General features: G+C 35.0%; 1 long non-coding RNA gene across 1 annotated transcript in view; it reads left to right on the top strand.

Annotated features, from left to right (window-relative positions):
• The window catches only part of LOC141581658 (uncharacterized), a 772,188-nt gene that overhangs the window by 408,632 nt on the left and 336,108 nt on the right, over nt 1-27,448 (top strand). Inside the window, exon 5 of the long non-coding RNA XR_012514424.1 lies at nt 18,089-18,171. This is a non-coding gene — a long non-coding RNA (uncharacterized LOC141581658). The remainder of the gene's footprint in view (nt 1-18,088; nt 18,172-27,448) is intronic.

The following is a 27,448-nucleotide window of genomic DNA, read 5'->3' as shown; positions in this document are numbered from 1 at the left end:
AGACTATCTTGCGTCAAAGTTTGTTCTTCCCTCTCCCTTCTTCTTTGAGCTCATTCTCATGTCTCTGTTAGTCTTAGAAGTTACCTTCTTATTGCCAGCTTCATGCCCCATCTGAAAATAACAGTATTGTAGACTCAGGCAGTGAACTAGTGGGTAGGTCAGGTGTATGTTGTGAAGTTAATTTTGCTTCTTCTAGTTTATAGATGTAGATTTACTTATGCCATAGCCTATAAATAATATGGCCAGTTGGTTTAACTCCTTATGAAGAAAGAAGCTTTACTTCAGTCCCTAGTATTAAACACTGGGCCTGATTTTCACTGCAATTTTAATACTGTTATCCGTAGAGGATGAATTTCCGGCAGCTTCTTCTGCCTTCAGACCTAGAGTCGACCTCAGTGGACATGGATGCAGCCCTGCGTACCATCTTAAATGTTTATTCCATTTCTTGTCATGATTAGATTTATTGTATTTTAAATCGTATTTGTATCTCGACTTTTAAAAGTGCTATCTATTAACTCTATGTGTGTCACCGTGTGTGGATGTGTGTGTGTATAGGGGTTATTTGTATCTGGTGCCTCAAAGCAAGACATTAAAAGACTATTATAACTCAAAATTAGGAAAGTTTCTAAGCTGTCACATGATCCTGGAGCTACAGGCTTCTCTGTGATTGCCTTGGGAATGTATTAGATGTGCTATGCTGTTGATATGTTTGAATATTTACATTTTTGATTTTTTTTAAAGTCTAGTTTTTAGTTTCTAGTTTTGGTTTGTCAAAAAATAAAAATCTGATAAAAATTTTTATGTGGGACCTAGAAGACATAATTTTGTTACTTTAAAAATGACTATATCAGTAGTATGTAGGGTGCTTTAAAGTCAAAGAATATAAGGTTAGAAAATTTGATGTTGTAGTAACATGAATTATTAAGGATCTGGAAAAATTATTAGCAATGAAATGATGACACTGAATACCAAGAGAAATGGATGAATTATTAGCTATCCTAGGACTGGAAAAAATGATGACAATTGTCTAATTCTCACTTTCTCTATGATTTAATTCATCTCTCCTAGTTTATGAGTCTAATTTTGTTAAAGACAAAAAAAATAAAGACACAGCCCATAGAAGGTGTTCAGGATTAGAGAAACTAAGAAATAGACATATAGGATCCAGGATTGAAGCCAGGTAATCAGATTTCAATGTCCAATTCATTTCACTATTCCATGAGGCTGTAAAACATTTTTATTTTTTGAACAGAACATCCATTAAACAACCTAAAATGCATTTTATTCTTTCACATTATCCTGTTACATATCAACTATTCCCATGGCCCTTATCAAGTTATTCTCTGCCTTAGATGCTTTCTCACTTTAGGACATTTATGTCAGCTTCATGGGTGTAAGAACACTGAACAGATATGTTAGAGCATTTTATACCTGGGATATTTTCATTTCTTGCAGAGATATAAGTCAGCCTTGCCCTGGAGACTAGTTTTAGAATGTTTTGTGTTCTGTTTTGTTTTGTTTTCAGGAAAGTAAGATCAAGTGGCAAAGCTATTAAGCTTTGCTCATTACTAAACAAAAACTGGAACTCACATCTCTTTGCACAAACCTTCTACAGGATTTTCCTCTTTAGTTTTGCTGCTTCCTCATGGGGAATATTTCTCCTTTCTGACTGAATCTTTCATGTAATTCATCCTGATAATGGTAGCCCAAATTACTTTTTCTCATTATTTTCTATTAGTTAGGTAGCTAAATGAATATTTTGGTGTTTCATTATGAACTCTTCTATTATTTAGTAGACTTTCACATTTGTTTTGTTCCCACTTAGACTGTCATACACATTAACTTTAGGTATCATTGCAAGCATTAAAATGCACTAATTTTAGCCTATAATTTGATGTGTTCTGACAAATGTGTATACCTTAATCAAGATAATGAACAATTTGCTCACCCTGCAAAGTTTCCTGTGCCACTATTTAGTGCATTCTCCCTAACCCCATTCACAGACAAGCACTAATTTGCTTTTTGTCACTCTAGGTTACTTTGCATTTTCTGTAAACAGAATTAGACGATATTCTCTTTTAAAAAGTCTAGTTTCTTTTACTCAGCACAATGTTTTGAGATGTGTTGTTGCATGTCGGCAATTTATTCTTTTTATTGCTGAGTGGTATTCCATTGTGATCTTTTCTTCTGTATTATCTAATCTACTGTTTATCCCATCCACGAATTTCCCATCGTGGACTTTTGTTTTCATTCTTTTATTTTCAAATAGCTTTCATTTCCTCATACTATTTTTCTTTTAAGTCCTTAAGTATATTTTGGCTAATTTTTAAACAACTTTCACTTTGGGGTTGATTCTATTGACTGATTATTTTCCTACTGGCAAGTTACCTCTTCCTGCTTTGTGGTCTATATAGCAAATTTTGATTTGGTACTATCTATTGTAAATTTTACGAATTTCAGTGTCTGAATTTTTACCTTTTTAAAAAGAATGTTAGACTTTGATCTGGTCGAGAGATAAGTTACTTACAGATAAGTTGTATCTTTCTGCATCTTGATGTTAAGTTTTCACAAGACAGGTCTATAATAACCTTATTTTAGACATAATCAAACCCCATGACTATGGTGCAATGTTTTTGGTGCTTTTACTAAATATGCTGGGTGACCATGAAACCTCTCATTTTGGTCAGTTGGAATCCAAATATCCCCTTGCCCTTTTCTACCTCTGGAAATTTGTGCATCATATAGCTCCTTAATCATAATTTTCTTGGTCTTGTGGAGTTGAAGCTATACAAACCTGGGTCAGCATTTAATGCAAATTCAAAGAGACTCCATTCTAATTTCTCAATCTTGTTTGCTGTGTAGTCTCCTGTAGTTTTATCTGTCAAAATTTTGATTTTAAACATTGTATACTAAGTTATAACATTTCCATTTGATTATTTTTAATATTTTTTATAGCTCTCCTTTAATTGTCTATCTCTTTACAAATCCAGTGTTTTTAAATCATTTGATAGAATAGAGTTATCTTTGACAACATATTTGTTGTTTTTTCTTTTTGTTTTGTCTTGTTGTTTTGAGGTGGGGGGAGACAGGGTCTTATTCTGTCACCCAGGCTGGAGTACAATGGGACGATCTCAGCTTACTGCCACCTCCACCTCCTGGGTTCAGGTGATTCTCCCGCCTCAGTCTCCCAAGTAGCTGGGATTACAGGCATATGTTACCACTTCTGGCTAAGTTTTATATTTTTTGTAGAGACCATGTTGGCTAGGCTGGTCTCAAACTCCTGATCTCAAGTGACCCACTCTCCTCGGCTTCCCAAAGTGCTAGGATTACAGGCTGAGCCACTGTGCCTAGCCACATTTAGGCAATATTTGTGTCATTGCATGTGTTAAGGGTTGTGGTTGGAGGAGGCTAATTAGTTGTATCCATTCTCTTCAGGTTCCAACAAACTGAGATATAGACAAGCAATCAGATTATGGTGAAAACTCAGCTTTAACAGTGGCAAAGTTTGATTGAAGAATATAGCTTGGACTAGTAGTAAAAATGAGTTGCATACTGTGACCCATCCTGTCCTAGGCTGTACAACTGGAGAGTTCTTCTTGCCAATGGGAGCTAATAAAATGCAAAGGGGTGGGCAAGGAGGAGATGGCAAGTTCCTTGTAGAACCAAGGGGCTCTGTCAGGCACTCATATTGTCCATCTTCTTAGGTCACACATTTATGGAAAATGATGAATGAGTGGTGGAGATGCAATAAAAGTTTCTTCCCAAGGACTTTACAAAGACAGTGGAAGACTGAGGAGAGACTGAAGGGAGTGCGGGGAAATCTTGTCTCTTCTGATGTCCATCTTGTTCAAAGTCGGCTGAATTAAGGCTCTGTTTGTTACCGGTCAATCACAATCTGTTATGAAATATAAAAAAGAAAAATGACTAGCCATAAAAAGTAGTGAAATTATGTTGAAATTCAAGTTAGTAACTTTTTAAATATTTGCATGTTTGAATTTTTCAAGTATCTTGGAGTTTTTAAAAAATTCAATCATCAGAATAATTAGTTGCTTTATTTATACTGTAAAAGTAAATATAATGGAATTTTGTCTAAATTGCCTATAATTTAAAATTATGGATTCTTATAGTAGGCTTTGTTATATTTTATTTTATTAAATTTACATTTGATTACATATTTATATTTAGTTATATATTTAATTTACTTTAAATTATGCATTTAATTTTTATTATATTATTATTATTATTTATTGGCTGAAAGGAGAAGAAATACTTATTACAAATCTGAAATCTGTCTAACGATAAAATTCAGATATTAACATGCATGTATTATATGAGGTTACTGACAGAGTGATGATGAACACCCACAAAAAATAACACAAACTTTCTAGTGTTAAGAAGAGTATACACCAAAATCTTCAAAAATAATATTTAAATCCATTTTTAAAATTACAGAAAAAGGACAGTGGAGTCATAATGGCAATAAATATGTAAATCTGTAACTCCTGGTTTTTCCTTTAACATGGGTCTGGAAATATATAAGAAGTGTATACTTCAATTTCCTATGCTTCAGTTTAAATGATTCTAAATTGCCACACTGCCAGATTCCTGCCTCAGTAAATAAACTTATCTAAACATCTCATTTTTAAAAACAAAATTTTCAGTGAGGCAATCTACTAGAGGCTTTTAGGCTCTGCTAAGTTCCAGTATTTACTAGTTAACCTTGGAACCAGGAATCATGTATTTGGCTAATGAAAAAGTGGTTGTAATTATATTAAAAGTATAATTACAGTTTTCTCTTCCTACAATATAGAAGTAATATCAAAAGTAACTTTCTCCAATTTCTTCAGTCATTTTTCAGTTTCGGTGAACATCTTCTGATTGTGTCATCTTCATCCTAGCAGTAGACAGAGTCATTCTGATATTGTTTTGATCTTCCTTAGTATTCCTAAAGCAAGAAAATCACATCGTGTGGTTTTGATTTTCCAGTTAAATAACACTATAGACCAGAGGCTACTTCTGCTTCCTGTTTCAAATCAATAGTAACAATCTGGTCTGTTAACGGAAATCATTGTGTTGAAGTGGCTTTGGTATACTAGACATCAACATAAAGCTGTGGGCAGGTTCATTGTGCATTGTGTTTCTAGTTGATGAGAGTTCCTAAGGTGTCTCCAACTACTGGCTATGTCAAGTGCTTTTGGCAGGTACATACTATTTAATAAAGAGCTGTGATTTGCAAATCACCATGCTAGACTCTGGGGAGTAAATAAAGATTGATATAAAGATAGTGCTCTCTGCCTAGAAGGTGAGATTAACTGAAAAGCAATGTGGGGTGAGATAGAGCATGTAGGCTGAAGAGGAAAGTGGGAAGCAGGCAGCTTAGCTTTTCAAGAGAGCAGCAATGGAGACCTGTGTAATGTAATGCCTCCCATTATGTTGAAAGAAATTATTTCAGTATATTTGCAATTATGACTGAATTGCATCCATATGAAAGCACAATTATGGAGAAGAAGTTATTGCCTTTACCTCACTATCTCATTATCGTTGGTAAGGGACTTAGGCTGTCTTGAAAAGGGTGAGCTAATTTATTCATTAGTCCACTAATGCATATATTCATCCTCATCCAATTATTGATCCGTTTGTTATTCCAAAGTTTGTTGAGTATCTACCACCTGCCATATTCTGATCTAGGTATTAGACATGCAAAAGAAATTTGCTGGGTGAGGGGGCTCACACTTGTAATCCCAGCACTCTGGGAGGCTGAGGTGAGTGGATTGCCTGAACTCAGGTGTTCAAGACCAGCTAGGGCAGCATGGCAAAACTCCATCTCTACTAAAAATTATAAAAATTAGTCGGGTGTGGTGGCACTCACCTGTAGTTCCAGCTACTTGAGAGGCATGAGAATCGATTCATCTCAGGAGGTGGAGGCTGCAGTGAGCCGAGACTGCACCACTGCATTCCAGCTGGGCGACAGAGCAAGACTCTGTCTCAAGAAAAAAAAAAAAAAGAAATACAAAGGAAATTCAAATATCATGTTCATTGTCATGAAAAGTTTTATAGTCTACAGTAATTTTTTTAAAGTATAATAAGAAAAAGAATAAAGAAGAAGAAGAAAGAGAAAGAGGAAAAGGGAGAGAGAATGGGGGTATTGCTTTGTTGCCCGGGCTAGAATGCAGTCTAAATATGGGTAGGCCTATAATTGTCCTTAATAATGGAGACATGAAAGAAAATGAGGGAAGAGAATAACAAACAAGGAGCCAACCAACATTTTGTTTAAACTTCTAAGTTGATATGATGTGGTATTGATAAGAGTGTATATTTTGTGTAAAGTGGAGAGTTCTATAAATATTAATTACGTTTACTTGTTCCAGATCTGAGTTCAAGTCCTGGATATCGTTGTTAATTTTCTGTCTCATTGATCTGTCTAATATTAATGTTGAAGTCTGCCACTATTATTGTGTGGGAGTCTAAGTCTCTTTATAAGTCTTGTATGTCTGGGTATTCCTGTATTGAGTGTGTTTATATTTAGGATCTTTAACTCTTTTTGTTGTTGCGTTGATTCTTTTATCATTATATAATGTCCTTCTTTGCTTCTTTTGATCTTTGTTGCTTTAAAGGCTATTTTATCAGAGGCAAAAATTGTAACTTCTGCTTTTTATTTATGTTTGCTCTCTGTTTGGTTGGTAAATCTTTCTCCATCCCTTGTTTTGAGTCTTTGTGTATCCTTGAATGTGAGATGGGTCTGGATGCAGCATACCAATGGGTTTTAGTTTTTTGTCCAAATTGCCTGTGTTTGAATTGGGGAATTTATTCAATTTAAATTTAGAATTAATAATGATATATGTGAGTTTAATACTGCCATTTAATATTAGCTGGCTATTTTGCCCATTAGTTGATGTAAATTCTTCATTATATTGATGTTCTTTACTTTTTGGTATTTTTTAGAAAGGCTGATACTGTTTGTTCCTTTCTATGTGTAGTGGTTCTTTCAGAAGCTCTTGTAAAGCAGGCCTAGTGGTGATGAAATCTCTGAGTGCTTGCTTGTTCACAAAAAACTTTATTTTTCCTTCACTTATGAAGCTTAGTTTGGCTGGATGTGAAATTCTTGGTTGAAAGTTCTTTTCTTTAAGGATGTTGAATATTGGTCCCCACTCTCATCTGGCTTGTAGGGTTTCTGCTGAGAGATCTGCTCTAAGTCTGATAGGCTTCCCTTTGTAACCTGACCTTTCTCTCTGGCTGCCCTTAGTATTTTCTCCTTCATTTCAACCCTGGTGAATCTGACGATTAGTGCCTTGGAGTTGCTCTTCTTGAGGAATATCTTTGTGGTGTTCTCTGTGTTACCTGGAGTTGAATATTATCCTGCCTTACTAAGTTGGGAAAATTTTCCTGAATAATATCCTGAAGCGTATTTTCCAGCTTGGATTCATTCTCTTTGTCACATTCAGGTACACCTATCAAGCATAGATTAGGTCTTTTCACATAGTCCCATATTTCTTGGAGACTTTGCTCATTCCTTTTTATCCTTTTTTCTCTAATCTTGTCTTCTAGTTTTATTTCATTGAGTTGGTCTTCGACCTCTGATATCCTTTCTTCTGCTTGATCAATTCGGCTGTTAAAACTTGTGCATACTTCACGTAGTTCTCGTATTGTGTTTTTCAGCTCCATCAATTCACTTATTTTCCTCTCTAAATTTTGTATTCTTGTTGACATTTCGTCAAACCTTTTTTCAAAGTTCTTAGTTTCTTTAGATTGTGTTAGAACAAGTTCTTTTAATTCACAGAAGTTTCTTATTACCCACATTTTGAAGCCTGCTTCTGAAATTGGAACACACTCGTTCTCCATCAAGTCTTGTTTCGTTGCTGATGAGGAACTGGGATCCCCTGCTAAGGGAGAGGCATTCTGACCTTGAGTATTCTCAGCCTTTTTTGACTGTTTTCTTCCCTTTGTTGTAGATTTATCCATCTGTGGTCTTTATAATTGCTGTCTTTGTAATTGGGTTTCTGAGTGGACGTCCAACTTATTGATTCTCAGCGCCGAAATCTGAGCAACCCACTGCGCCGACTAAATCAGTGGCATTAAGATTGATGGTGCTTTTCTGACTGCACCAAGAACTGACGCTCTGAGGCACCAGCAAAACCGCCTCGCCGGTCACTAGAGTCGCACTGGCAACCCGTGGGGCTCCTCCACTGGGAATCTCCTGGTGCGTGAGCAACAAGAATTCATGTGAAGGTGTGGCATCCTCTCGTTCTTTGTGTTTTCACTGGGAGCTACAATCCCGAGCTGCTAGTGATCAGTCATCTTGGATCTCTCTCTGCTCCGTAATTTGCTCTACAGTAATTTACCTTAAATAAGAACAAGGCCAGTCCTTGCATTAGGCAACTAGTAATGATCTAGGCCAGTTCCACTGTCCACAGCAGCACTTACTTTTCACTATTATCATTCCAGTCTTTCAGGACCTCAATGTCTTCCCTTTCTATAAAATTCTTTTTGAAACAGAAATAATCCTTGGAGAAACCTTACGTTCAGATATTGCTAGGTAACTTAAATGATTGAGCAACATTTTGGAAAGAATTGATTAGATGGTTTGGAGTAAGAATGACCAAAATAAGCTTCCAGAGAAAGGCACTAGGGCACTAACAGAAGAGGCAAAAGTGCCAATTCATTTTGATGTATTTTAGTGTTCTGTGAAGAAGAAAATGGCAACTAAAAATAAATAATAATATCGCCATCTAGAGAAAATCATTAAAATGCCATTTTAGAAGCATTATTATCATCAGTGAAAAAATGTTTACAATATGTCATAAAGTGAAAAAGGAATTATTAAAAAGTGCCACATTGTGATTGCATATTTTGTTGAAATATATGTATATACATATGAATAGAAAAAAATGGAAAATATACGGACTAAAAAATGTGTGTTAGCTCTGAAGAGTTGAATACATTTGTACTTGATATTTTAAAACTTTTTAGAGCATATATTACTTCTGTAATATTTTATCATGTAAATGTTTTAATTGAACCATAATAAAAAATTTACAAAAGCACATAAATCATAAGTGTATAAATCAGTGGCTTTTTAAGAATTAAGTATGCCAAGTACCCAACACCAAAATCAGGAAACAGACTTTATCAGCTCCTCAGAAGCACCTCCTTCCTCATCCCTGACCCCTTGCAATTTACTACCCTGTAATAATTTTATTAAAGATTTTTACCATCAGTCTTGGGTAAATGTCTTATGTGAACATGTGGTATTACATTTGTGTGCAAATCACTAAATTTGTGGTTATACTCATACATACGGAGTGCACAAAATTTAAAATATTTAATTGAATAAGAATTTGTGAATTATTTTGTAATTCCTAAAATACATTATACAAACACAAATGCTAGTAATTACTATTTTAAACTTCTTTGACCTGGTACTCAAAGCCTATTTGAACTGTGTTTATTTATGATTTCCTTCCTCCCTCTCTCTCTCTCTTTCTCTCTCGTTTTTCTTCTTTCTTTCTTTTTCTCTCTTCCTCCTCTCTCTTACTCCTCTCTCTTTCTCTTTTCCTCTTTCTTTTTTTCATTCTTCTTTCTTTTATTTTGTAGTCAACTAAAATATATTTCACATAATCTCAATTTATTCGTGTAGCTCACAGAACCTAACAGAATGTGTAGCTCAAGGCTCCTGGCTTGACAGCTTTTCTCTGTTCTAACTCAGTGATCACATTTGGCCATTTTTATCCAAGTGGTTTACTAGCCTAAAAGGATTACAGTTTAGTTTGGATGCTTTTTTATTAAAGAATCTGTGCCTGTCAGCTTCCCAAACCGGTCAAGTCAGACCAAATCCCTGTGAGAATATGCACACATGCAAATAATATTTGTAGAGGCTCTCAGAGTTAATGAATGTGAAATCCACAACAGTCTCTCAGCTGGGTAACTAGTTTTCTGGCTGGATGTCAGTTTTAACCTAATAATTACTTCTCCATATTTTTCCCCATTCCTCTAAAGGCAGTCTTTTCAAAACTGGATGACAGCCACACATTATTTGAAATCATGGTTCTCAATCTTTGAATTAATAAAGGAAAAAAAGTAAATTTTGCCAATTTTGAATACGCATTACATTATTTTATATGTTAAACATAAAAGGAAGTCAGTTATGGGACTATGGAAGATACCAACCAGTAGCTAAGCAAGTGCATTTTTAAATTTCCTTCTTTGATAAAAAAGTTTAATGGACAAACTATGGGGCCAGTTTGTATCAAAGAGATCTTCTACAGAGTTTAGGAGGCTTTAAAAAGAATGAATTAGCTCTATATATACTGATATAAAAGATCTTCATAATATGCTACTATTAAAAAAGATTTGCATGAGAAATAGATTTGATATCCTCCCTTTCATGTAAAGGATGGATTGATCTATCAATTGATTGATAAATAGGTACACATATGCATAGTGTATTTGTTGAAAACAATACCAAAACTTAGAAAGAATGGGTAGAAATAGAGAGCAGGTTTGTGTTTTTACCATATTTTCATCTGTTCTCTGTCTTTTATACCATGTTTATTCATTATCTGTATAAAATCATATTTTTTTTAAAAAAAGAGTGCTTTGTACTATACAACTTAGGACTTTAAGATCAAAACCAAATTGCTAACCCTTTTGTTGCCAGAAAATAAGAGTTCTGATCCAGACTCTAAGAGTGGGTTCTTGGATCTCGTGCAGGAAAGAATTTGAGGCGAGTCACAGAGCACAGTGAAAGAAGTGAGTTTACTAGCAACTATTTTGTTAAAGGTAGAATGTCCTCAGAAAGCAGGAGGAGGGATGGGCCATCTGTTGTTATAAGTGTCCCTATTGATAAGAAACTATAAGGAGCTATAATCAAACTTGAATGTGCAAATAGCTCATTAAAGATAGTGGCTATTAGTGTTACTGATGACCATTAATCCTTCAACCTAAGCTTGCTCATTAACATTAGCTTTAAGTAAAGTGGACGGTACTTTTAGGACATCTGGATATCCTGCTTGGTTGGTGAGAGATATTCTGTATGGCCATGCATATTCTGTAATTCTAACTGGTGGTCATCTTGCAATGTGGCTATTTTCAGACAAGTATTAACCTTATAGATGCCTTGTGGGTACCTAGTTTCTCACTTCAAGATGGAGTCGCTCTGGTCAAGTTTTACTAAAACAGAGGCCTGATAAGCAGGAGTTCCTCTAACACCTTGATTCAAATATTTAAACCTAGTTTCCAGATGAAATCATCTTCTTTCCACTTCATCACATTGTCACTCTGGGCCACAGGTCTTTCAGAAACCATTTTTACCTGTTTCTTCCCAAATGTTTTTCCTAATACATGTTAATTATTGTCTGTGACTAATCACCAGGCGTGCCAAAGGCAATGGACCCAGTTAATGAAGGAGCTTTGGACTCACAATAGTTTTTTGTTTGGTCCTAATTGATGTCAGAAGCTACATACAAAAGTCAATAAATCAATTACCTAATCACTTTATAATCTTTTCTATACATGCACAAAGTAGTGGTCAGTATTTCCATGTCCTATAGGCTCTGTTCTGGATCATTCATGGTAGAAACTTTGGTATCATTTGGCGTTTAGTATTCTGCATTTTAGTCCCCATTTCAAACAATCAAATTTATTTCCAGCAAACATTTTATTTGCTATTTCTAGATTGTGTATCATCTAAAAAAGATTTAATAAAATATAACTTACCTAACCCAAACAAAATAATTAGAATTAAAGTTTCTGTTTTTCTACTTGCTTACTCTTGTAAATCTTATTTTTTTAATGCCAGTGAGACATCTTTATCTGGTTTTTCATCTGACTCTTAGCTTTTTATCTATTCCATAGAGATTTTAATCTGCTCTTCTAGCACTGTTAACTCTCAAACTCAGACATTTTCTCTTGTTTCTGCTATCTTAATCACCCAAATTTATAAAATAAAACTTCACCCCTCCTCCTGGCTGTTATGAGTGAATGAGACCATCACAAAGGCTTTAAAACTGTTTCCAGTATAAATATATGGTCTAAACTAGAAAGGGATTACCAACAGCAGGGGGCATGTGGAGGCGCCCTTAAAGGAGGATGGGTACGAATCTTGAAGACTGATATGGCATATTTGATAAAATGTAATTAAATATTCAGAACAGTAAGAAAATTACAATTTTTATTAACTTGGTTTGATAATACAAATCACAAAGAATCAGGGTCAAAAAACTTCAAAGCTTAAAAAGTTTGGAAAGATAATTTTTACTTCTTGGTAACATGTAACAGTTGATGTCAGAACAATATTTCTCTTAACACACACACACACACACACACACACACAACACTAAATAAATTACATAAATCATTTTCCAGAGAAAACTTTACAAAGAACGAGCACCAGATAAAACAAGTGTTCCAGGGAGTGAAAAACTTTCTGTGCTCTAATGGATTCTCAACCCCAGCCACCCCACCCCTGGCTCAGGGATTTGCTGTTTCTGTGGGCAAACTAGTGGTTGAGCTTAGTCCTGACAGACAGCTTCTGTAGGGAGGAGAGGAAGCTAAAGTAGCAATTTTAGTGGTTATGTTAAACTAGAATAATAATTTGGAAACTTGAGGCTGATATTACCCAAGGGTCATTTGCTGAATCTGGGGCTCTGTGGAAGGCAAGGGAGTTGGGATTAGCCTTCTAAAACAGCAGAGTGAAATCTCTGGCAATTTTTCATAGTTTAGGAAGCCAATCTCATGGGGAGAAGAGGACAGCCTGAATCTTATTTCCAATTTCCCCCTCAGGATACTCACCACATTTTGAAGCCATATTGTTAAGAAGTTCGAAAGTTGTGCTGGAAATCTTTGATATTCAGAGCTTAATCTTCTGCAGAATTTTGAGACTGACAAGATAGATACTTGCTAATTTCTTTATCTAAAACAAAGGAGTATATACCAGAAAACAGTGTTGACTTGGAAGTAGATCCAAACAAAATCTCGAATCCAATCTGGAGATAGTTTATCCTTGGATATAATTGATAGAATCAGCAACTGAAATTATTGCCTAACAAAAAGAGAAACGCTCTAGTGGGATATAACATCATATGGCATTTCTGAGGTTTTTTTTTTTAATATATACAGTGTTTGTCCTGTGATCAAGTATCTATAATAATTAGATAGTTATAAAAATGTGATTACCAGTGGAAAAAAGTAAACAACAGTAAAGACATAGGTAATAGAGATGTTGTAGTTAGCTGTCAATGACTTTGAAATAAATATGCTTAAATATGTTCGAGAAATATGTTTGAAATTTATTCAAGGAAATGGAGAAAAAGTTGTACAAAATAAATGAAAGTATAAAAATATCATCAGATAATTATTAATAGAATGAATCAAATTTATACTCCACAAGTAAAAAAAATCTAAAATTATCAAGTAAATCGTTGAGTTTATCAGCAGACTGTGAAACTGTCTCTGTAAACTTTATAAACTTAAGGAGGAAGGGAGGGAGATAAATGAAAGTAAGCCAAGCTTACAGCACACTCACCATTAATTATTAGGTCAGCTTGCTCTTGGACCCACTTCCTCATAGTTGTTTTCCTACTGTCCCAGAAGCATGAAAACCTTGTCACAAGGTTGTAGATCACCTTAACTGCTCTATAGAAAACAATTTGAACATTGGGACATGTAAAGTTTTTCATTTCAGATATTCTTTCAGGTCCTGCATACCAGCAAAACTATGGAGATAAGCTGGTCTGAAGGATGCCATGAGAACTGACTCACCAAAGAATGCAGTTTCCACATGCTGAAAATTTTATACCCCGTACCCTGATTGATCCATGATCCTAATTTTTCAGCACCTCACCCTCCACAATCCCCTTAAAAATCCGAGCCCAGAACTCCTCAGGGACGTGGAGTTGAGGGTCTTTTCCCATTTCCTTGCTTAGTTGCCCTTCGATACTTAAACTCTTTCTTTGCTGTAAACTCTGCTGTCTCAGTGTATTGGTATATCACTACACAGTAGATATAGAGAACTGTTGGTCCTGTAACAACTGCATGCATCAGAAGACAAGATTAGTAAAGTGGAAAAATGACCAATAAAACAATATCTTGTAGATATTTAAGCATATTTTTTTATCTGAATAGAGGCACACAGAGTAAAAAGCACAGACCAGAGCTAAAGTATCAGACATATTAGAATAATATAACATACATCTAACGGATGTGCCAGAAAAAAAGAGAGAATAAGACATAAATAATATTGAGAAGTTAACATCCAATAATTTTTCAAACCACGGAAAGATATCAACCTTTATATCCAAAAAACCTCAGGAAACCCAGAGTAGGTTAACTAAAAAGATAACCACATGTTGATATAAAGTGGTCAAATCAATTAAAACCCCCAAAGGCAGAGAAATATCTTAAAAGCTGTCTGAAGACAAGATGTATTTTAATCAAAGTAGCAAAAATTATTTTAGTATATGTGCTGCTGAAGCGAGCATAGAAGCAAAAATTATTAATTTCTCAAGAGAAACACTGAACACCGGAAGATAATGTAATGACATTGCTAGGTACTAAAAGAAAATAATTATCAAAACATAATTTAATGTACTGTCAAGTTATCTTTCAAAAATGAAGGTGAAATAAAGCATTTTCAGATAAAAACTGAGGGAGTTTATCAACATTGAGCTTGAACTAAAGAAAATAACTGAAAGGATTTTTTTAGGCAAATAAAAAGAAGTTCAAAATGCAGAAAAGCAGGAGAGAATAAAAGAAAGAAAATTTCTGTAATCCCAGTTCTTGGAAGGCTTAAGCAGGCAGATCACCAGAGATTGGGAGTTCCACCAGCCTGGTCAACATGGTGAAACCTGTCTTTTCTAAATATACAAATATTAGTTGAGCATGGTGACACATACCTGTAGTCCCAGCTACTGGGGAGGCTGAAACAGGAGAATTGCTTGAACCTGGGAGGCAGAGGTTGGAGTGAGCAGAGATCATACCACTGTACACCTACCTGGGTGACAGAGCAAGACTCCATCTCAAAAAAAAAAAAGTACATATGTTGGTTGAAATAAAAGAATATTAACTATAAAAAATACTTACTGCTATGTCTAAATTGGATGTAGAATTTAAATGCCTGACAACTATAATGCAAGAGGTCAAAGTTTGGGAAAATAAGGCTTACAAGTTCTATGTTTTTACCTGTATCAAGAAATTGGCAGCTTTCTTTCCCATTATTGCTGTGACTTTTCTAAATTTCCCTTATTGATTTCTGACAGTCTGCCCAATGCCTTTTAGATGACAATAGATGACTCTTAACCCCATTCCAATGATGGACTTGCTTTCTGTTAATAAAGAATACTTGCCACTTCTGCTTTCGTAGTTACAATTGAATTACTGACTATGTATAGTTTGAATGTGACCCCAAAAACCATGCATCGGAAACTGAATCCCTAATTGCAACAATAGTAAGAGGTAGGGCCTAATGAGAAACAATTACGTCACGAGGCCAGAATGAATAGATTAAGGCCATTATTGCAGGAATGGGTTTCTTATAAAAAGGGTGAGTTCAGTCTTTTTTGGCTGTTTGTTTGTCTTGCCCTATATTTACCATGGCACCATGGGATAATACAACAAGAAGGTCTTTGCAAAATGCCAACACCTTTCATTAGACTTCCCAGCTTCCAGAACTGTGAAACAATACATATTATTCATTATAAATTACTCAGTCTGTGGTATTCTGTTATAGCTGCATAAAAGAGACTATTACCCGCCCCCCTCCAAATCTGTTTTCTTCAGAAATGGAATATGGTAGAGATGCATTATTTATACTGAAGTAGCTTACCATGTGCCACTGCATTGTAAACTCTTAGCAGGTTCTTTTTCTTTATTCTGTATTAAAGCCCCAGATACTTCCTCAACTGGGTATTGGCTTTCTTGATGTAGTTTCTAGATGTTTCCCTTTTTGTTTGTTTTTCTCATTTGAGTATTATGAAAACATTGGTAGTCTTTCACATGTTCTTAAGATTTGGCTTAAGTATACTACTTTATATCCTCTGAAACTGGAAAGTGGTTGATTTATCACCCTGTATAGATGGTATCAACTAATGTTTAGATTGTCTTGATCCCAAAGCAAAGATCTCAGAATGGAATGATTTTTTGGATTATGGTTCATTTAATTTGTGGTTGTTCAAAAGCAATATGGTTATTTTTTTCAAATAACTGAAAAAGGGATTCAAACCTGTTTACATGTTGTCCTTGCATATTGAAAAAAATCACGGTTTGGAAATGCTTTACAGAACTTTTTACACAATAGTTACAGGGAGAGCAATGCACTATTTTCTAGTGTATTTTCCTCTGCTTTTTGTTTTTCATTTTCTTCTTGCTCTTTTAGTACCAATGAAACAGAAAACTGGATTTAGTCTTGATTTTTTAAAGATAATTATTCCAATTATCCATTTTACTTCATTAATTGTCACATATAAAGATTTAGTATAATTTTGATGAGAAAAATAGTATTTAAAACAATCAGGGTGTTTGAATAACTTAGTTTAAAAGTGTTTGTGTTTGCCTAAATATTTTAAATCAAGATCTTGTCTGCTTCAAATAAGCCTGACCATAAATAAAATACGTTTAGAAAATAAACATCAAACATATAAAAGGAGAAATAAAAGCAAATCACATATCCAAAACAAATATTCCAAAAATATATATCTAGCCAGAAGAAATTATTTTAGGAAAATTATTTTATAAATTTAATTTTAATAATTTTCATTTTCTTTAATTTCCTTCCAGTAATGAAAAACTATTTTCCATGTGGTTACTTTTTTTTTTTTTTTTTTACATTCAATTACATTCTTGGAGGAAAGCTTCATTTGTTGTCATTTGTGGAATAATGCAATCCCATGGTGGAGGCAGTCGAAAGTTCTGTGATTTGAATCTGGCTCATTATGACACGACAGTTTTCAAGAGTATCAAACATGATATCTCTCAATTCATTTCTCATTTATCTCCAAGCTTGGCTTAGGAATAAGCTCAGATCTGAGTATGTGATGTGAGTATGGGTTGAGATTCACAAAGGCTTAGATATAGAAGGGGAGCGAGACAAGAACAGAGTTGGGTAAGTAAATGAGGTGACCTGAAGATGAGTTGAGGATTAGAGATGAATTCATTGACACATTTCAAAAGCAGGAAGGCAGGATAAAATAAAATTCAATTTGCTTCATTTAAAAAAATAGCATTTCTAGAATTGTATTATCCAAGAGGCATGAAAAGTTCTGGGTATTGTACTGAGGTTTTATTCCATTTTTCTATAAAAAAGATGGTATGTCCTCTCAAAAACCAACTATTCAGTAACATAGCATTATGACAAATAATTCTGAAAATGACAATCAAGTTATCAAGTTCTGTAAATTTATGATCTATAAACAAACCAGAATGAGGAGCAAAATATATTCCTTATTTTCCCTTGCCCTTAGTATTTCCCTTGCCCTTAGATTCCCTTGGTAATCTGAGCTTGAGGAATAACTTCTGAGTGTATTGATAGCAGGCAGATGGTTTTGCTGCTTACTATTAGTTTGGAAGGAAAGGAGGAAGTTATACATAGGTGACTTGATGAGAACTTTGCTAAGCAGACATGAATAGAATGCAGATTTTTAACATGTAATCGGTTTTGAAAATGTATATATAAAACTGTGCAAAAGAATTTGTCTAGTTTTTTTCCTGTATTATTTAATCACTGAAGCCTTTAAACTTTTTTTGTTTGTTTTAACAGTAAGACCAAAAAAAAAACCACTTCAAAACTTGCAGTGACAATTACAACTGGATTAGCCAAACCATATGGAATAACATTTTTTCTTCAAAAAACTGTGCAGTTTATTTTGAAGAAAATATGGTTATCATTAATGCTAGTTTTTAGTTTCTTCCAATCTTCTATCTGGTTCAAGTAATCAATTTTAAATTTCTCTTTAGTAAGTTTACTGCAAATGTGCCAAAATTTGACATCTGCAATTCTTAGTATATGCTGTTAAGAAAAACAAAGTGCTATTTTAATTAGGTATGATTTAAGGCTTGTAAACAAAATTATGATGACTTTTTTTTTCCTTTTGCTTCCCAGGAATAGATGTTCACCCAGACCCATAGTTCTCAAATAGGTGAGCATATTAGAATTGAAGTTCACTTGGGAAACTTCTAAAAATTGTAAGTCCTTCCTTTCTCTCTTCAATACTTTTTCTAAGTTTCTTCCAGGGATTGCTATATCTTATGTGAAACACATATTATGTTAAGCACAATTGCCAGGCATTGCAGTATGTTCTGGAGCTACAAGGTCCATGAACTCTCACACTTGCCTTCAAAGACTTCTGGATTTTTTCAATTGTGATAAGAAAATAAATGACATAATACAGTGGGATAAGTGCTATTATGGTAAAATGAACTTTATGAAGACAGCCTCTAAAACAAATTTATGGGATAAGGAAAACTTATCAGAGGAAGTAAAATCTAAGATGAAGGTTGAAAGATGACTGTAAGTTAACTAGTTATAAAAGTGGATTTTATGTATAAAGGTGTATATATTTAGTAGTGTGGTTTGAGGTTTTTGTTGTTGTTGTTGTTGTTGTTGTTGTTGTTGTTGTTGTTGTTGTTGTTTTTGAGATGGAATCTTGCTCTGTCACCCAGGCTGGAGTGCAGTGGTGCAGTCTCGGCTCACTGCAACCTCCGCCTCCTGGGTTCAAGTGATTCTCCTGCCTCAACCTCCCAAGTAGCTGGGATTACAGGAACGCACCACCACACCCAGCTAATTTTTGTATTTTTAGTAAAGATGAGGTTTCACCATATTGGTCAAGCTGGTCTCAAACTCCTGACCTCATGATTCACCCACTTCCCAGTGCTAAGATTACAGGCGTGAGCCACCATGCCTGGTAGGTGTGAGTTTCAAGGTTGTTGCGGAGAACATTTTGAGCAAATGTGTATTCAAAGAGTATGCCAAAATATGAATGAAAGAGTCAGAATACATTAAATGCATTATTGTAGTTTGGGAAAATGGTACATGATCAATGAAATGAGAGAAGATATTTAGGAGATTTAGGCTGATTATAAAGAGCTGGAGGAAGGAGTTCACCCTTTATCCTGAAAAGATAAAGTGAAAACTTTAACAGTAAGACATCATATTTGTCATTTTGAAAAATTATTGATAACAGAGAAGCAAGAGGCTGGAGGCAGTAAGACACTAATGTAGTGTCTTGGTCAATTTGTGCGGCAATAACAAAATACCTGAGAGTGAGTAGTTCATAAAGACAGAAAATTATTTTCTCACCATTTTGGAGTCTGCAAAGTTCAAGATCAAGGTGCCAACAAATTCAATTGTCTGGTGAGAGCTTCTCTCTGCTTCCAAGGTCCCTTGTTGCTGTGTTCTTACATGGTGGAAGGTGGAAGAACCAGCTAGCTGAACACTGCGGACAGTCTCTTTCTTTTGTAAGAACCATAATCTCATTCCAGAGGAAAGAACCCTCATGGCCTAATCAACTCTTATAGTCCCTGCTTCCTAATACTTTCACATTAGTAACACCTGAATTTTGGAGAAGGCACATTCAAACCATAGCATCCAGGTGAGAAATTATGGTTAAAAAAAAAATCATGAGAGTGTTAATTAAAAGATTATGGAAACAAAATATTGAGTCTATATTTGCCTAACCTGGATGTGTGGAAGACTTTAATAAGATACTTTAGGTATATTTTCACTCTGCTTAACACCCAGAAGCTTTTCCTGAACATTTTGTAACATGAGTATTTTGCTTCATGTAATACTTATAATTTATATATTTTTAATGAATTATTTTAATAAAAATATCATATGTTTTTCTTTAAGAAAACACCTCTCATGATTCCTTAGCCCTCTCCAAGTACTTTCCATTTTCTGTTCCCTTTAAAGGCAAATTTCTCAAAATGTTGTCAATGTACACTGCCTTAATTGTCTGTTTTTCATTTACTTGCCAGTCCACTCTTGGATTCTGCTCCCAGTACTTCCCTTGCCAAGACCCATAATGACATCTACATTGGAATATTCAGTGAATGTACTTCTGCCATCATTTGATCACTCTGTTCTGGAAACATTTGCTTCCCTTGAAACTATGATCGTGGTTCTTCATCCGTCTCTTTTGCTTCCTGTCTCAATCTCTTGTCCTAGATGTTCCTCTTCTGACTAATCTCCAGCTATGAAGTTCTTCAGGGCATGCATATATCTCTTCTTTCTTCTCTCTAATTTGTCTCCTAATTTACTTAATTTTATAATTCCAAACAATATCAATATGGCAGTACATGAACAGATTGTAGCTGTTCTAGTTAGTTTCTTATTTGAATTGTAAATTCTTGTATTCATAAACTTATCTGATATGTCCACTTGATTGGTTATAAAGATCCCAGGAGTTTACAGGGCACTAATCCTATTTGCAAGGGCTCCGTCCACCTACTCACCTTCCAAAAGTCCCACCTCTTAACACTGTTACATTGAGAATTGGATTTCAACATACAAATTTTAGAAGGACACAAACATTCAGATTATAGCCAGAAACAACAGTATTCTACTAAGCAGGCAATAGCTTGTATACACCTCAGTTTGTGAGTTGATACAGATGTAGTAGTTCTTAAGAAATTTGTCTTTGGATAAGAAGTAGATCTTATGTTTTAGGGTGACTAGTGCTAAAAATAAATTCCAAGTACTTTCTAAATTAGGAGAAATAATTCCCCTTTGAATTATGTACTCCATTAAAAAACTTCATAGCTGTAAAAATAAAAGAAATTGATAACAATGAGTTTTTAGGTCACTCAAGCATAAATAAAGGATATCCGGCTATAAAAATGACTAAACAAGGTCTTGATGATTTTTCATAATTGATGTATATCTTCATATGCTACTTGTATTTTCAGGAGTGTTGTGTTCTAAGAGAATACATTTTGCTTTGAAAGATATGAGAATATGACTGGGTGCAGTGGCTCACGCTTGTAATCTCAGCACTTTGAGAAGCCTAGGCAGGAGAATAATTTGAGCCCAGGAGTTCAAGATTAGATTGGGCAACATGGAAAACTCTGTCTCTAGAAAAATACTTAAATTAGCCAGCCATAGTGACATGTGCCTATAGTGCCAGCCACTCAGGAGGCTGAGGTGGGAGAATCACTTGAACCCTGGAAGGTTAAAGTTGCAGTGAACTGAGATTGTGCCACTGTACTTCAGTCTGGGCGATAGAGTGAGATTCTGTCACCCTCCCCACCCCCAAAAAAGATAAGAGAGCAAGAAATTAGAATAAAAGTTTTATGACTTACATTTTCTTCTCTGGATCAAGTAAAACTGTTTTAAATAGCAGGGAAGGCAGATACAAGGGACATTAGGAAAAGAGGCTATTGCTGCATAGGAGGAAAACACATCTACATTGACAGACGAGGTGGCAACTACATTTCACCTCTTGAGAGAATGTCAATATAAAATTATTAACCCAATTGATACCTAATAACTCAGTTTTACCTAACCATGTATGTAGAAATAGTATCACGCTATTAAGCTCCCATGTTATTCATCCAGACCTCACTATCTCCATGAAACATGGGCTCTCCTGAATTCTCCCCTATATTATCATGCACCCGCCTCTGATGACATTAACACAGAAAGCCTCAACATATTGCAGATTGTGCATTGCGGTAGCTGTTTTATGTGAGAAGTCTGGGTCTTGAAAGTTATGTGCATTCTTATCACTACATTCTCCTGCCCAGAGTGACTGGTCCAAAGAGTGAACACGTAACTGGTAGAAGATCGATTGCTTTCCCTTTTCTGGCGTTGACATATAAAACATTGTTTTCATCTAGGGTTTTTGGACTGAGATTATCAGTAGCCATGTTCCTGGGAACACAGAGAGACAAACAAAACAAAACAAAAATCTAACTACAAACAGATAGAGTCCCCAGTCCCAATTCCCAAGTTCCTTGTGTGTAGCTCTTTCTTGATGTCTGTCAGCTATTTGAATGTATCTACTTGTATATAAACTAATAATTTTGTTTTTTGCTCAATTTATTATGGGTTGATTCTCTATTGTTTTCAAGCTAATGGATCCTAATAAACACATTAATATAAAAGCTGGGAAATATGGCTAAAAAAAGTAATGTGTCATTATCCAATTAGATGATGTGAAAACATTTAAATTAATTTTTCTATCTCCTATATGTCATGACTCATAAAATTGAGAGAAATAACATATCACAATACATTTGAAATCATTCTGAATTCTGTGTCCAAGCACTTTGGTGTACTTTCTGCATATATGTGACAAGAATCTATTATTATGCTTAAGAATAGGTATTAATTGCAGTATTTAAAGAGGAAAAATCTACAAGTTTATGAGTTATCAGTAACCTGTGTTTGTAGTTGGATCTGCATTAGTGAGATCAGTTTCATAATGTGGCCATCATTTTGCCAAATGCAATAATAGTTCATTAACAACACACTATTAAGAGCCAAATAATCCTTAACAAAACCAAACAAAAAATCTGGTGTGAATTTAAAGCACTATTTTCATGTGAAGGGAAAACACAGTTCTGGAGTTCTCAGAAGTGTGTTCAACCTGGGATTGATTATAGTTTCTCACTTTACCAGTATAAAGAATGAGCAGGAAGATCCGAAGAAGGAAGCAACATATGTGTACATGGAGTGGGCTGGTAGAGTCGGGGACTTATATAAATGGTTGGCTAACGTGGAGAGACTTTGAAGGAGAATTGAAATACAACTTGTAAACTCTTAGGCATTTTCCTGTGACTAATAACCACCACCAGATGTGTACAGTTAACAACAGCTTGAAAAGCTTCTGAAGCCACTTTTTTCCCCCCTCTAAATATGTTGTTTATAGCCTTATTGTCTAGGAATGATTATTACAAATGGAGAGAAATTGGATGGAGTTACAACTGGAAACACTACAATTCTGATTCAGGAGAAATATTTGAAAGGCCTTTAATAACATTTTTAAACAAATTCGTTTCAGTCATTCATTAAATGTAATCCATATGAAACATTAGGAGCCATGGGGATACAAGGATGGGAAGAAAATGTGGCATTTTATTTAAAGCCTAAAATTTTGTAGTTAAGATGACAAGATAATATTGCTTCTAATTCTGGAGAGAGACAAGGTTGGCTAAAATATGTGACAAAAGAGATTTCACCAAAGCACTCTGTGAGATCAGAAGAGGATGGGGTGGTTTGTCTGGGCACATCCACATGCGTGCCTGGGACAATGTGGGACTTGAGCTGAGCCTTCAACATAAAGAGGAAAGAAACCTTAGAAATTATACCAAGCTCAACTAGAAAATGGGAAATAATACAATTTACATCAGCATAGATGGTATTTGTCATCACTTAGAGTGAGGTTAAGTTAGTACTAATTTTCCAAAGGCATTTAAAATGTCTGAATAGAAATGTAGACTTTCTTCTATAGTTAAGCGAAAGTGTTCAAAGTCACTGAGCAATGGAGTGACATTATAAGAGCTGGGTTTTAGAAATAAAAATGAACTGTGTAAGGCTGGTTGCCTCGCTGGGAGTTTGGACACGCCCATCTCCCTCCCCACTTGGAAATCCCCTCTGCACTAGGATGCCAATCATCTAGCTCCACCTTGGAAATCCCCTCTGCACTTGGCACCTAGCCCGCCTTGGAAATTCCCTCTGCACTCAGCACTTAGCCCGCTCGCCGGAAGTCCCACCTACCTACCAATAGCAGCTCCCGCTGTCCACATCCTGTTTCTCCAAATCCAATCAAACACCTTCACTCCCTATAAAGCCCCACTCCTGAGAGGAAGCAGCCTGACTTCCCTGGCCCCTCTCCCCTGGACTACAGAACCTCACCTGGGAGCTAAATAAATTGAAATTGGCATCTAATTTTCTTGTGCTGGCCTCAGTTTCCCCGTTTTTAACTCGGCGATAAACCTTCAGAGAATAAACTTTACAAATTCAATTTTTACAAGTGAAATAAGACCAAGAGACACTCTATGTAGGAAGTCCAGCTGGAAAACTTGCTATAGTCTAGAAAACAAATCATAAGGCTCCAAAACACACTGATGGGAGCAAAGGCCAGATTCAGGAAAAACTGAAAAATAAAAGAGATGAAGTCAGCAGGAGGACAGGACTAGAAGGCAGGCTCTTCGTTAAGACACTCCAAAGGTCTTGTGTATGCCCGTGTGTTCCTGATACCACTAGACTTTTCATCCTTGTCTTGTGCCAGTTTGCAAGGGAATGCTTCCAGCTTTTGCCCATTCAGTTTGATATTGGCTGTGAGTTTTTCATAGATAGCACCTATAATTTTAAAGTATGTTGTTTCCATGCCTAGTTTGTTGAGGGCTTTTAACATGAAGAAATACTGAATTTTATTGAAAGTCTTTCTGCATTTATTGAGATAATTTTGTGGTTTTTGCTTTTATTTTATGTGAGAAATCACATTTAATGATTTGCATATGTTCAAGGAATCTTGCATCCCAGGACGAAAGTCTATTTGATAGGCCTAATCATGATGCATTAGCTTTTTGATGTGATGCTGGATTAGGTTTGCTAGTATTTTGTTGAAGATTTATGTTCAGATTAATATAAAAATAAATTTCAATAAATACAATTCAGCTACCATGTTTAAATAATTAACTGGTATATGTTTGAGTATGTATGCATATGGTGTAACAATGATACTGACTGTAAGATAGCTCACCTTGGATTCTTTTTCTGCCACCTATAATAGATCTGTGAGTGTCTTATCAACATTTTCCAGTCTGGTTTCTCTTATATTTAGCATTTTCTAGTTGGCTGCTCCTATGTAAAGTACAGTTTATGATTATAAAGTGAAGTTAATATAACTAAATGCTATGACAGAGGATTGCACTTTTGAAAAGTAGAATAACAGAGACCATATTTGCTTTCTTGGCAAAAACAATTTTAAAAGAACAAAAATAAATTAAAAAAACAGGGCCAGATGCAGTGGCTTACGCCTATCATTCCATCACTTTGGGAGGCTGAGGTGAGCAGACCACTTGAGGTTAGGGGTTTGAGACTGGCCAACGTGGTGAACCCCCATCTCTCCTAAAAATACACCAATTAGCCAGGTGTGGTGGCATGCACCTGCATTTCCATCTGCTCGGGTGGCTGAGGCTCAAGAATTGCTCGAACCTGGAAGAAAAAGGAAAGAACAGTTTTCAAAATGCTGGGCATCAGACAATGAATCACAGTGATTCTTTGGATATAAAAAGAAATGTGAGATGAGCCCTGCGATTGCCCCCAGCTTTCTGTCTTTTCCCAGGCTGCAGTGCAAGAAGGGGAAATGGAGGTGAACCTTAGCAGTTGAAGTGGAGCTGAGCATTGAAAGAGATCAAGAAAATAGAGTAGGACAGGGGACCAGAGAGAACAGAGCTGTAGAAAGAACTCTGGAGATCCACAGAGGGTTCACCTAAGTATTCAGCAGGATACTGATAAACACATACGTATCAGAAAACTAGTAAAGGTCAGAGAAAGAACCATCTGAAAGAAATAGAGAAAGCAGTTTCTCATATATAGCCTAAAATAACACCTATTCCCACAATCCAGAGTTTGAAACTTAATAATTCACTGGGCATTTGGACTAGTTCTAAGAAGAGTCGTGCCTAAGTGGCAGGGAATAATTAACTTCAGATTATACATATATCTTACTCTGCTTAATAAATCTTAAAAGCAAGACCCTAGTGAATTAAACTGTTTCCATAACCAAACTACATCTTAAAACAAAGTACAAAAATATTTATAGAAGTACAAAAATATCCAGCACTCAGCAAGGCAAAATTTACAATGTTTGGCAACCAAAGATTACCAGGCTTGAAAAGAAACAGGAAAATATGATACAAAACAAGGGAAAAAATTAACCAACTAAACTTATCCAGATCTGGCACAATTGTTAGAATTGGTGTAAGACACTAAACAGTTACTATAATTATATTCCATATGTTCAGAAAGTTATGTAGAGACATGAGACACAAAAAAACACACACACAGTTTAGAAACTAAAAAATAAAGATCAAATTGAAGTCAAATTAAGCAGAAGAGACCCAGTGATCCAGATTATGGTTGAAATCAGCAAAATAGAAAACAGAAACATGGTACAGAAAATTAATGAAACCAAAAGGTTGTGTTTTGAGCAAAATCAACAAGTTGATTGATGGCCTACTAGATTGGTTAGGGAAATGAGAGAGAAGACACAAATTACCAGTTTCAAGAATGAGAGCAGTAACATCACTAAAGATATTTGAAGGATAATAATGGAATGTTTTGAACAGTACTGTGACAACAAATTTGACAATTGTGTGAAATATACAAGTTTCATTCTTTGAAAGACACAAACTACAAAATTTCACTCAAGAAAAAATAGCTAATCAGCATAATCCTTTATTTATTAAATAAAGAGAGTTTGTAGTTAGAAACCTTCCCTCAAAGACAATTCCAGGCCTAGAAAACTTCACTGGTGAATTCTACCAAATGTTTAAGGAAGAAAACAACAGACTTAAAGTTGAAAGACTGAATGCTTTCTTCTAGGACTACAAAGATTAAACACGTCCACTCTTACCACTTCTACTCAATATTGTTCTGCTAGCAAACATCAACCTGTGACATAAGAAATGAAAATATAAAAAAACATTTAGATCACAGAGACAGAGGTAATATTATCTTTATTTGCAAACAGTATGATTATCTATCTATGTATGCAATACTATATAATCTTAAAAATACTAGAATAAATCAGTGCATTTAACAAGGTTACAGAGTATAAGATGAAAATACAAAAAGTAAACAATCAGAAATTGAAATGAAAACAATGCCAGCTGTAATTCTATCAAAAAATATTAAGTACTTAAGGAGAACTTGACAAAAGATATGGAAGACCTGTAAACGTAAAATAATAAAGCATTGGTGAAAAAATAAGGAAGACCCTATGTAAACTAACAGATATATTTTGTTGATGGTTTGTAGACTAAATATTATAAAGATTTCAATTACCCTCAAATTGATCTGTAGATTCAATACAACCCACATTATTAAGCCAGCAAAGTTTTTATTTTTAAATAGAAATTGCCAAGTTGATGTAAAAATTCTATGGAAATTCAAATAGCCATAGAATTCTATGGAGATTAAAATAGCAAAATGACTTTGAAAAGGATGAGCGAAATTGGAGATTCTTCTGATTTTATGACTTATTTTAAGCCTATAGGAATCAAGTCCGTGTGGCATTTGCAATAATATACACAAATAGATGAAAAGAACAAAAAGAAATAATAGATAGTAACAGAAATAGATCCACAAATATGTGGCCTTTTTTACAAATATGCAAAGGCAAATCAGTAGGGAAAGAGTAGTTTTTACAGAAAATAGAATTGGAGTAATTGGCTACCTATAGAAAAAAAGAACCATTCCTTTAAACATGAACACTTCTTTTTAACATTA

This window comes from Saimiri boliviensis, chromosome 16, assembly GCF_048565385.1.
Source record: "Saimiri boliviensis isolate mSaiBol1 chromosome 16, mSaiBol1.pri, whole genome shotgun sequence".
Classification (NCBI taxonomy): domain Eukaryota; kingdom Metazoa; phylum Chordata; class Mammalia; order Primates; family Cebidae; genus Saimiri; species Saimiri boliviensis.
The sequence above is the reverse complement of the archived record's forward strand: the minus strand, read 5'-3'. Positions and strand labels throughout refer to the sequence as shown.